The sequence below is a fragment of the Pinus tabuliformis genome, chromosome Q (assembly GCF_031772625.1).
Source record: "Pinus tabuliformis cultivar Carrire ecotype Pingquan chromosome Q, CPIR1, whole genome shotgun sequence".
Lineage (NCBI taxonomy): Eukaryota > Viridiplantae > Streptophyta > Pinopsida > Pinales > Pinaceae > Pinus > Pinus tabuliformis.
Window position 1 is genome coordinate 520,430,594 of NC_142296.1, and position 10,776 is coordinate 520,441,369.

At 34.8% G+C, this 10,776-nt stretch overlaps 1 pseudogene; it reads right to left on the minus strand.

Annotated features, from left to right (window-relative positions):
* Positions 1-7,401: 7,401 nt before the first annotated feature.
* Positions 7,402-9,663, minus strand: LOC149220474 (cullin-1 pseudogene; annotated as a pseudogene).
* Positions 9,664-10,776: the final 1,113 nt, after the last annotated feature.

The window sequence follows — 10,776 nt, forward strand, 5'->3', positions numbered from 1 at the left end:
CATTCTCCCGAGGAAGCTGAGCTTCAATTCTCCTCTTCCCTGGTAATGACACCAATTAATGTTATCACCCCAAGAAACTCTCTTAGGTTGTATATCAGAGATGCTCGGGAATATTATAAACTCAACAAAAATGTTGGAAAATGGTGGATGAATGAAAGAAATGTTGCATATTCAAGCCAGATAACCACTTCTACTGTGCTTGACCCCAGACATGGGTGAACACCCCTAGACTACAAGGTTTTAGACCACCAATTACTCACAGTTTTAGGATAAGGTGATAATGGAGAAGACCGACCACACCAGCAGATGCAGAAGACCCTGTGATGGCTGGCTGCAACCAATTAAAAGGTCTGTAAATATGTTTTCTAATACACAGATAGGATGACAACTCTCTGCATTAAAATAACAGAAACCTGCATGCAAATTCAATGATACATGCTAAATCCTAACACAGATATGGGTAAGGAGAACGATGGAGAAGGAGGAAATGCAAGAAGCGAGAGTTGAAAGGGAATGAGGCAAATGAAAATGGGAAGGGTAAAATGGACTGCCACGAGCTCCTTAGCAACCAAAACCAACATTTTCCAACCCGACTTTAACCCTTCAACATTGAATCTCTAGCAGAGCTAACAGGATGATGTTGAAGCCTTAATTAACTCGGTAGATATTGGAAAATACATGCCGAGAACCGCAAACAACCATGAAGTGAGTATGAGATTAACCCTGCGAAATATGTAAGATGCACAATGTCAAGAAGAGGGCTATTATTTACTTGAAATTGGAGGGTTTCCGCATCAAGAAGCCTACTTGCAACACAATAAATCTCATTATTAAACAAATTTGGAACAAAGAATCTATAAACAACCAGAAGAAAACTTTGCATTCTATGGGCTTATCTTCCGAAAATGATTGTTAGAGAAGAGAATTTTCGACAGTGGAGGTAATCAATCAAACTTGACACCAGGGGAGGTCCAAAGGGAAGGACAAGCTCACACAATGAAAATAATCGAAATAATGTAATGTGAGGCTCTTGGGCTTACCTTCCTTTGTAGGATTGACCATAACGTCCATGGAAAACCATAGAAGGATCTTGTACCAGCCTGAAACCCTCACCACAACATTTCATTGCAGAGCAACAAGATAAGAAGGGTTGACAACAACAATGACTCTACCATCTTCCACGTAAGAAAAATTGGTTAGGGGGTTAAACTGTAAACCCTCCCCACCATTGGGTCACTTAGCAGAGATCAAGAGACATGAAAAAAGACAGGTGTTGCAATGGATCTTCACGAGCTGGTGGACGCATGCAACAATCTCGGTTATCAACATGCTGCATATTCTAGCATACAAGGGCCAGTTACCAATGGTCTCATTAGGGACGACTACCCCACCGAAGGCCATGTGCGCATTAAATATTAAGCACAATATATACATTTTTAACTGTGTAAAGTAATGACACACATGAAAAATATATGAGTTTTGTGTGATGCTTATGTACTTAATTCAATTTTGCATTAGTAATTTTTGTAACATTACAACACGATCCACTTCTCAATGCCGGTTATAGTTATGGATTAAATTATTATTATTATTATTTATGTATATTTGGTAGTTTAAGATTTTTAGTTGCTACAAATGGTATTAGAGCTGAGGTTTGTACACTAAGACTCTTTGGGAAATATATATATATATATATATATATATATATATATATATATATATTCGAAATGGATGTGATTTCTTTAAATTAACCAAGTAAATATATGTGTGAATAGAGAGAGTGCATCAATACAAAAATGGTCACAATGAAGAGCAGCCGAGGACCACCCGATCCACTAGAAACAACGTATGTGAATGCTAATCCTAATATTTGGATATAGATGGGTGAGGAGTATCATCAATCTTATGCAGTTTTACTTGACACTGTTCACGAGCTTCATGCTGAGATGACAAATTTAAGAACAGATAATGAACGACTATGTTTAGAACAGGAGAAAATTCTCTGAAGGTTGTCCAATTGATGGAACCAATGAAATCTAAACCCCAGTGGTGAAGACACGGAGAAGACCCCAATAGCCCAACATGGAGAGGAAAATGTTGAGTGAGCTAAAAAACATGGGGAAGGTGAAGAAGGACGCTCAGCCAATGTTTCCGACCAATGCAAAACAAAAAGACAGAAATATGAATTACAAGGAGAATGTAAAAAGATTAAACCGTCACTCTTTGAAGGGGAATCTGAAGAGGTAGTGGAAGCTTGATTAGTTGATATGATAAAATATTTTCAGATTTAAGATTACACCGATAAAATAAAAGCACAATTAACATTTATGAGTTAAGGGGTAAGGATACCCTTTGCTGGGAAGAAATCAAAACAATGAGGAAAATTGATGAAGAAGACGTTACATTAAATGAATTCCAAAAGCATTTCAAAGATAAGTATCTAACTGAACGTTATTATGACGAAAAAGAAAAATAATTTCATGAGTTAAGATTTGGAACCTTAACCATGGATGAATATGTGACACGATTCACCTCCTTGTTGCACTATGTGCCTTATATGCAAGAGGAAAAGGCCAAAATTCAACACTTCATTAGTAGCCTATCTAATTTTATGACGGACAAACTTGAGTTTGACTACCCCAAAAACATGGATGATGCAGTGCGGAAAGCCTGCATCTACCAGAAAATCAAGAAGAAAAATGTAGGACCTAAAGGAGGGTCAAACAGGAAGAGAAAAAGCCTGATCCCAAGCAAAAACCCAAAATTTTCTAATGACATAAATATAGAGCAAAAACCTCTAATCAAATTCCCAACAAGGAATCAACCCAAAGCTGCATATTCTGAAAATAGACCGTGAGAAGGAGTTATTAAGTCTCTTAATGACGAGTAGTCAAAATTGTCGTTGCAACGATGGGGATGCGGAGAATCGCACTATTAAAAAAATTGTCTACAGAAGGCATGGACGAAACAATTATCAAATATGCAAGAAGCATTCATGGTTGAAGAAGTGGCAAGGAGCATGCCCAAAATTAATGCTAGTCTTGTTGATCATCAATGAGAATATCATCTCACCATGATCGAATGTGGAGGTATAATTGCTAAAAAAACATGTCTCAGTTTTATTTGATCCTAGTGCTAGCTTAAGCTATGTTGGTCCTAAGGTGGTAGAAAAGTGTTAACTGCAAAGAAGTGAGTTTCCAAAACCATGGCTAGTTCAATTAGCCACCATTACTAAAACAAGGGTAATTGCAACAATAAAACGTTGCCCCATAACCATTTGAGGACAACCCATAGATTGGAATAATCTAGTTAATAAGCTATCATTGGGTCCTCACGTGCTATAAGAAATGGAGGAGACTGCAAATAAGGTTCAACAAAATCTAAGGGCTACCCACGATAGGCAGAAAACGTATGCACATATAAAGAGGATATACAAAGAATTTTTCAAGGAGATCACGTATATCTAAGAGTAAAGCCCTCGAAAAGTTCCTTACAATTTAGGGGTTGTGCTAAGTTAGCACCCCGGTACTATGGACCTTTCCAAGTATTGGAATGGATTGGGTCAGTAGCCTATAAGCTTGCATTGCCAAGCCACATTCGGGTCCACAATGTTTTCAATGTGTCCTTGCTAAAAAAGTATGTGTGCAATCCTCAACATATAGTTAACTAAGTAAATATTCAGGTAATTGGTTAAGTAGAACATTGAATTGTTTATGTGCAATTTGAATGAGAAGGAGAGTTTCTAGCAAAAACTCTCTTTATTCTCAATCGAAGAGAAACCACTTTGTGGAAGTGAGCCATCACACAAGTTAAAGTGGAGTGGAAGCGCTTTGGCCTCGATGAGGCTACCTAGGAAGAGGAGGAATTTATGAAGAAAGGGTATCTCAAGTTATTTTCTGAAAGTAGAAAGAACATGAGGGATGGTGTTCCTAATATGGGAAGGGGAGATGTAACTCCCAAAGATGCACAAAAATTACTCTGGTTACTAAGTTTGATCTTTACCATTTATTACTTTAATTTTCTTACCCTATGATGTTAAATAATAAATGAATGATGTGGAAGACCAAGAAACATATATTTGTTTACCTAAATTATTAGTAATTAGGAGTTCACATACTTTAATAAAAATGGAAATTGTTTGCATTAATTAATATAAAGAGTTACAAAAGACAGTTACCCATTTGTCGTGAAGGGAGATTTAGATGGGGAAAAAGAATCAAGGAGATATCCTAGAGATGGGTGGAATAAACCATTCAGAGAATACTCAAAGACAATATGTAGTGTGGCTGGAATTATCTTCCCTAGTGGTAGGAGAGACTTTCGAGAAAGGATTGTAGATTACACTTTTGTTAATATTGAATAAATAACTAACACAAAAAACTTTCATTATTGGTTAATGCTGGACTGTGGAAAATTACTTAAGTGATAGAACAAACTAATGAGAGAAATTCCCTGAAAATGCATCAAAATAGAGAATAAAATTTACCAGATTCATAATAAAAATAGTAGACAATATGTTATGGCAATACATGAAAGATAGCAAGTAATTTTAGTAAAGTATCGAGAAATAACTGCATATAAAATATAAACATTCATGAGCTCTTAAAGAGGTAAGAGTCATTTTTTATAATGAGTAAAAACAATATGTATGAAATACTACAAGATTACTGTAGAATTAATATGTGTCTTATGTTACAAAGGTACAGTAGAAATATTCTATGTAAAATGCTTCAAAGTTAGAGTAGAAATAGTCCATGTAAAATGCTACAAAGTTACGCTAGAAATGGTCTAGGTAAAATGCTACAAAGCTACATTAGAAATAAGATAAACTAGCTAAACTACTACTACCTTGAGCAAGGAAGCAGAGGTAATGTCAGTCCACCATTAAATCAGAGATAAAATAACTACACTTTCATTCCATTAATGAGACGAATTGAGTTTATGTGTTATAGTAATTCAATAATTATTGAACTATGATCTTAAATAAAATGTTCAATCACTTAGATGGTTAGCTTCCTGCAACTATAAACTACTTGTAATTGACTACATTCTCATTGTTCTCATTTTCCATCATTCATAATTATTAGTCACTCTGCATTCAAACCTCTTGACGATGTAGTACTATCTATATTATCATTGATGTCAACACGATGTAGTACTATCTATATTATCATTGATGTCAACCTGATGCAGGTAGCCATCATGATTTGTGTCTATTTATCATTGGTTTGATGCCCAAATCTTGTTCTAATGTAGAGGTGTTGATCCATGCAGTGGTGTTTGGACAACTAGGCCTCGATGTCCTTGACTTGATGAAGAGGTGATGATCCATGAAGAGGTTGTTGAGGTGTTTAGGTTTTTGAACATATGACTAAGGATACCTGCAAAATAAGAGATTCAAGTTTGAGGGTTTCACAATATGGGATGCTAATGGTAAGGGTGTGGCTATGACTATAGGACTATGTGTGCACCTCAAATGTTTTTATTATTTTTTTCAGTGATTGAGAGAGTGCGTTTCCTACAAGAGTGAAGAGTTAGAGAGCATATGAGAGCTTCTTCTTGGAGCATATTTTAGAGGATGGTGGAGCTACAAAATATCTACACTCTGAATCTATTTTTGTTGCATATCATGTCTCCTAGTTAGTGCTAATATGGAGAGAAGAGACATCAATGTAGGAATTGTAGTTTTATATCAGAGTTTATAGTAGTGCTACACTTATGTTGCAAGGGTGTTTATAGTAGTGATGCACTTATGTTGCAAGGGTTTTATTGGAGAGTTCATTTTTCTAGCTTCAATATATTGAGTTCTCAATTGCTGCTTAAGTTTTTGTATGGTAAATAGTATTTCCATTATGTGTGGTTTAGAGGTTTGATTTGGTTGAGGATATTTAGGTTGAGATTGTGTAGCACATGCATGCACATTGGTGATTGTTTGATGAGTTTGATTCAAGTGTGTCGATTGTACTAAGTTGATGGGATAATGTATTGTTTGAGGTTGTGTTATAGAGATTGTGTTGGAGAGCTTGCATTTAGTGTTGGACATATGAGTAGGTGGATTGATTGTGATTCAATGTGTTGAAGGGCTTTTATATGCAAATTGTGGATGATATTGTAGGTGTTTAATGTATGATGGGCCATAGTGTTTGATTGTATTAGAATGTTGGGGCTTTCACACCAACACTGACTAGAGAATGAGATGCAGAAGAAATTTTACATAAAATAAAAGACAACCACAAACACTACAATATCTAAAGTTAAACAATTGAATGATGTATGATTTCAATAACCATTTTCATATGAAAAGAAGGAAAAACTAACATGTGTGACAACAAAAACAATAAAATAGAATAGTTTGAGATTGATCACAATGAAGACTATTTGTAATTGCCTAGATGATTATTATTCAGATTTGCTATCATCCATTCAAAAACATTATTCCATCATTCAAGTTATTAAAAGCCTTGATAAAATTTAAAATTAAAATGACCATTATCCATATTTAACATATTTAAAATGATCAAAATAATTACATATTCAACAAATTTTGTATGAGTGCACACAATTGGAACCAGTCTAGATCCATCTTAACTATAGATCTATCAAGCATGTATTATAACAGGAATTATGAAATGTGACAATGTCTCTACTTCTAATGCCACAATATCCTACTACAATATAATTGGGAGATAAACAAATATGATTCCACAAGAGTTCCCCATGATATTTTGAATCACAAATTAAAATCAAGCCTTGATTTTAAAATTCCATGACCACATTTTCTCTTATGATACTAACAATATATAATCATACGAAACTAGGAAACTGGATAGGAGAAATTATTTACACATAAAAATATGAGAAAATAAAATAAAATAAAACAAAACAAAATAATAAGCCTTTGTTGCAGAAAAATCATCCAATAATATTATAACCTCATAATCCAATGCAATTACTATATGGGATCACAGTTACTCCATATAGCATTCTCATAAACATTAATAATATACCTACATAAAACTGTTTAGAAACCAACCTCATAATCCAATGCAATTACTATATGGGATCACAGTTACTCCATATAGCATTCTCATAAACATTAATAATATACCTACATAAAACTGTTTAGAAACCAACCTCATAATCCAATGCAATTACTATATGGGATCACAGTTACTCCATATAGCATTCTCATAAACATTAATAATATACCTACATAAAACTGTTTAGAAACCAACCTCATAATCCAATGCAATTACTATATGGGATCACAGTTACTCCATATAGCATTCTCATAAACATTAATAATATACCTACATAAAACTGTTTAGAAACCTTGAAAGAACACTAAATGATAGAAAAAAGAAACTATATCCAACCTTTTCCCTTCTACTTGCATAGGCTTCATGGTACATATATCAGCAAATCTACCTCTTCTTCATCTCGTTCCAAGAACTCCCTCCCAATCAAATCTTCAATCCGCGTTTCAAATTCCGTGAAATCTAACTTGAATAGCCCTTCAAGTTCCTGAGCACATTCACTCAAAAGTCTTTGGTATTGTAAAACCTTTTTTGCCTTCATAATCCGTACTATGGATGCATCAATAAGAAAACGTCTGTCTTGTTGAATATCCTGGGATGATTTTTTCTTCTGTGGCATTGGCAGTTTTATCTTCCCTGTTCTATCTGTAAAATTAAAATTGATTTTAAAATTATCTGATGTAGTTAAGGTGGTTGCATCTGGAATCTTCTGAAGAATTTTGTACTTGTCACAGGCTAGTGAATATAGAAGTCCATCAATTTCTTCCTCCTCCAAATTCAACTTCCTTTTGATGTCAAAATAACTCAACCTTTCAGATGCATTGAACAACAATAATATGGCTGTTTGGCAAGTTGTTGCTATCATTTTTATTGATCTTCTCTGAAACTTACCAATTATATTACAGGATCCCAAGGAATATATCCATTTAAGTTTCCGCTGTTGGGCTTCTATAGAATAGTACTCTTTAAATACTTCAACACATTTAACCATCTCTGGAGGTAAATTAATCTGGGGACACTTGTATGTTGGCCAAAATCTTGGTGTCAACACTGTAACAGTAAACTCTATTCCAAGATGGAGATTTCTATTCTTGTCTAGATAGTTTTCGAAATTACTCTGTCTCTCTTGGGATCTTGTCGAATCCGTAAGCATGCCAGCAACCTTTGACATTAATTGATGGCCATATTTCTGTTTTAGCTTTGACAATATGCTCTGCTCATGACCAACATTTACACTTTTGCGGAACAAAATTCTACGAGTTAGTTTTCCCTGGTAGAATTCAGCAAACAGAGTTTTATCCCAAATATACTCCAGAAATTCCACCACATTTTCAATTATATCATCCCCGCTCAACTTTTCGTGACTGCTATCCTCTTCAAGTACAGTATCACATAGTGTAGCCAGCCATTCTGCACTAGTACTTCCTCCAAATTCCTTATTACAGAACACCCCAAATACTTGTTTCAAAACCCCAGAAAAAATAGTGTCCTCGACAACAGATTTAGTATACTGGTCACGTAGTTCTATAACCTTCCTCACAAATGCAGCCACTTCCTGCAACAATAAACGTTTATCCTTTTTCCCTGCCGTCTGCTTTACAATATCTTCAGCCTGTTGAACCGGTGGTGTTACTTCACTAAAAAGATGTTGTCTAAAAATATTTGCAATTGAGTCCCAACCATTAGGTACACTATCAAATAGCCTCCCCATCATCAAAATATCTGTATATCTATGTTCCCTGAGCAACGCAAGGCATCCTGAATTTTCATCCTCAAGAAAATGTGTCATGTAATGGGAAAACAGTACATGTTTTACTTTGTCTAATACCTTTTGCTGGCTGCTCCTATGCAAATATCTGGCAACTATTTCCTTCTCGCGTATGAGAGATTCATTCACCCTTGACATATAGTCGGTATAGGAATTTTCTAAAATCCATGAAGCAGCCTTCTGAGAATAGAAAGCTCCAGTTTGTTCCAACATAGCCACTTCAAAATCATTTGTATACAAATCCATTTCAATTTCAAGGTCAAGAAAAATGGCCACAACATCCTTCAAAAGAGTATCATTTCTTGGCTCTCCTTCACGCTCTTCGTCAATGAGAACAATCACCGCATTCTTCACATTCATTCGCATTTCCAGAAAAACCAGGTCTCGGAAGTACATGATTCCAACTTTTCTGACTGAAATAACGGAGGGATACCTTTGGGTGAACACGCGATCCAAATATTCGAAGAAAATGTCCATCCAATGTAGCATCGCCTTGTAAATTTTCCAGCGTTTCACAACTTCTCTCAACAACAACTCCTCATCATCATTCTGTTCCCTCAAAGCCGGTGAAACCATTGAGCTGATGTACTCTTTCATGGAATCCCCGTATCTATCATAGAGTTGTTCTTTGTCAAGGCGAGTTTTGCACAGATTGTAGACGATACTGTAAATAACCGCTCTCTCTTCCGCTGTCACATTAAAGTTGAGATCTCCCTCCAACCGGGTTCTTAGCTGTAGGATAGCTTTATAAATAAAAGCCCAACCTTCTTCCAGATCAACCCTATTGTCTTTCACGGCCCTTTTGGCAATAGCGCATCCTTCCTCCACGTTCAAGATACTTCCACTGCTCCTCGTCATTTTGAAACCAAAGCCGCCAACTGTTTACTTAGTGATCTGAAGGTTTCACAACACTGCGCGCTGAACCCCAAACAGGCTGATATGATACGATATAAAAGGCTGATCCCAACCTTCTTGTATTTATCTTGTGTAAGGCTAGGGCTGATACGATATAAAAGGCTGATCCCAACCTTCTTGTATTTATATTGTGTAAGGCTAGGTTCTGGGGCCGCGCATATGAATGAAGTGTTCGTTAATTGATATGAGGCTCATGAGCATCGTTGAGCCCGAGGAGTCCCTCGGTGACCATTTTTGGGAGTTGTCCTTCATTTATTTAATCTCACATTAACGTAATGAAAAAGTAACGGAGCCGGAGTGTGGTGGGCATGGTTCGCTATGAGAACTTTAGGGAGCTTTCGGATTTCATTATAATTTTTTAATTCCTTGGATTCCCCCGATGGGTTATTTTTGTAAATTTCAATTAAAAATCATAAATCATAATTTTTATAACAATATCATATTAACGTAAACATAAATTTTGGGGTTCACATTTTACAAACATCGTTTTACAGAATTTTTTAATCTAATAAAACGGGTTTAATTTTATTATTAATGTGGTTATATTTCAACTATTTGTTTGAAAATTTTCATAATATCTACCTAAAAAAATTAATTTAATAAAATGGATTGATTTTTTTTTATTATTGTTGTTATATTTCAACCCTTTGTTTGAAAATTTCCATATTATTTTAAGAATGAAGGTTATGTAAGGTAATGCCTTATGTAATGGTGAGTGTCATAATGTAAATAAAAATTGATACTTATCTAATATAATATTATGTTGATTTGGTCAAATAAAAATAAAAATAAAAACCTAATATTATGTTGATTTGGTCAAATAAAAATAAAGATTACTAGAGCTCTCTAATATAAATAAAAATTGTTGGTTATCTAATATAATATTGTGTTGATTTGGTCAAATAAAAATAAAAATTACTAGGGCTGGGTAATGTAAATAAAAATTGTTCTTTACCTAATGTAATATTATGTTGATTTGGTCAAATAAAAATAAAAATTACTAGAGCCCAATATTAATTGTTTCCTTATCTAATGTAATATAATATTATGTTGATT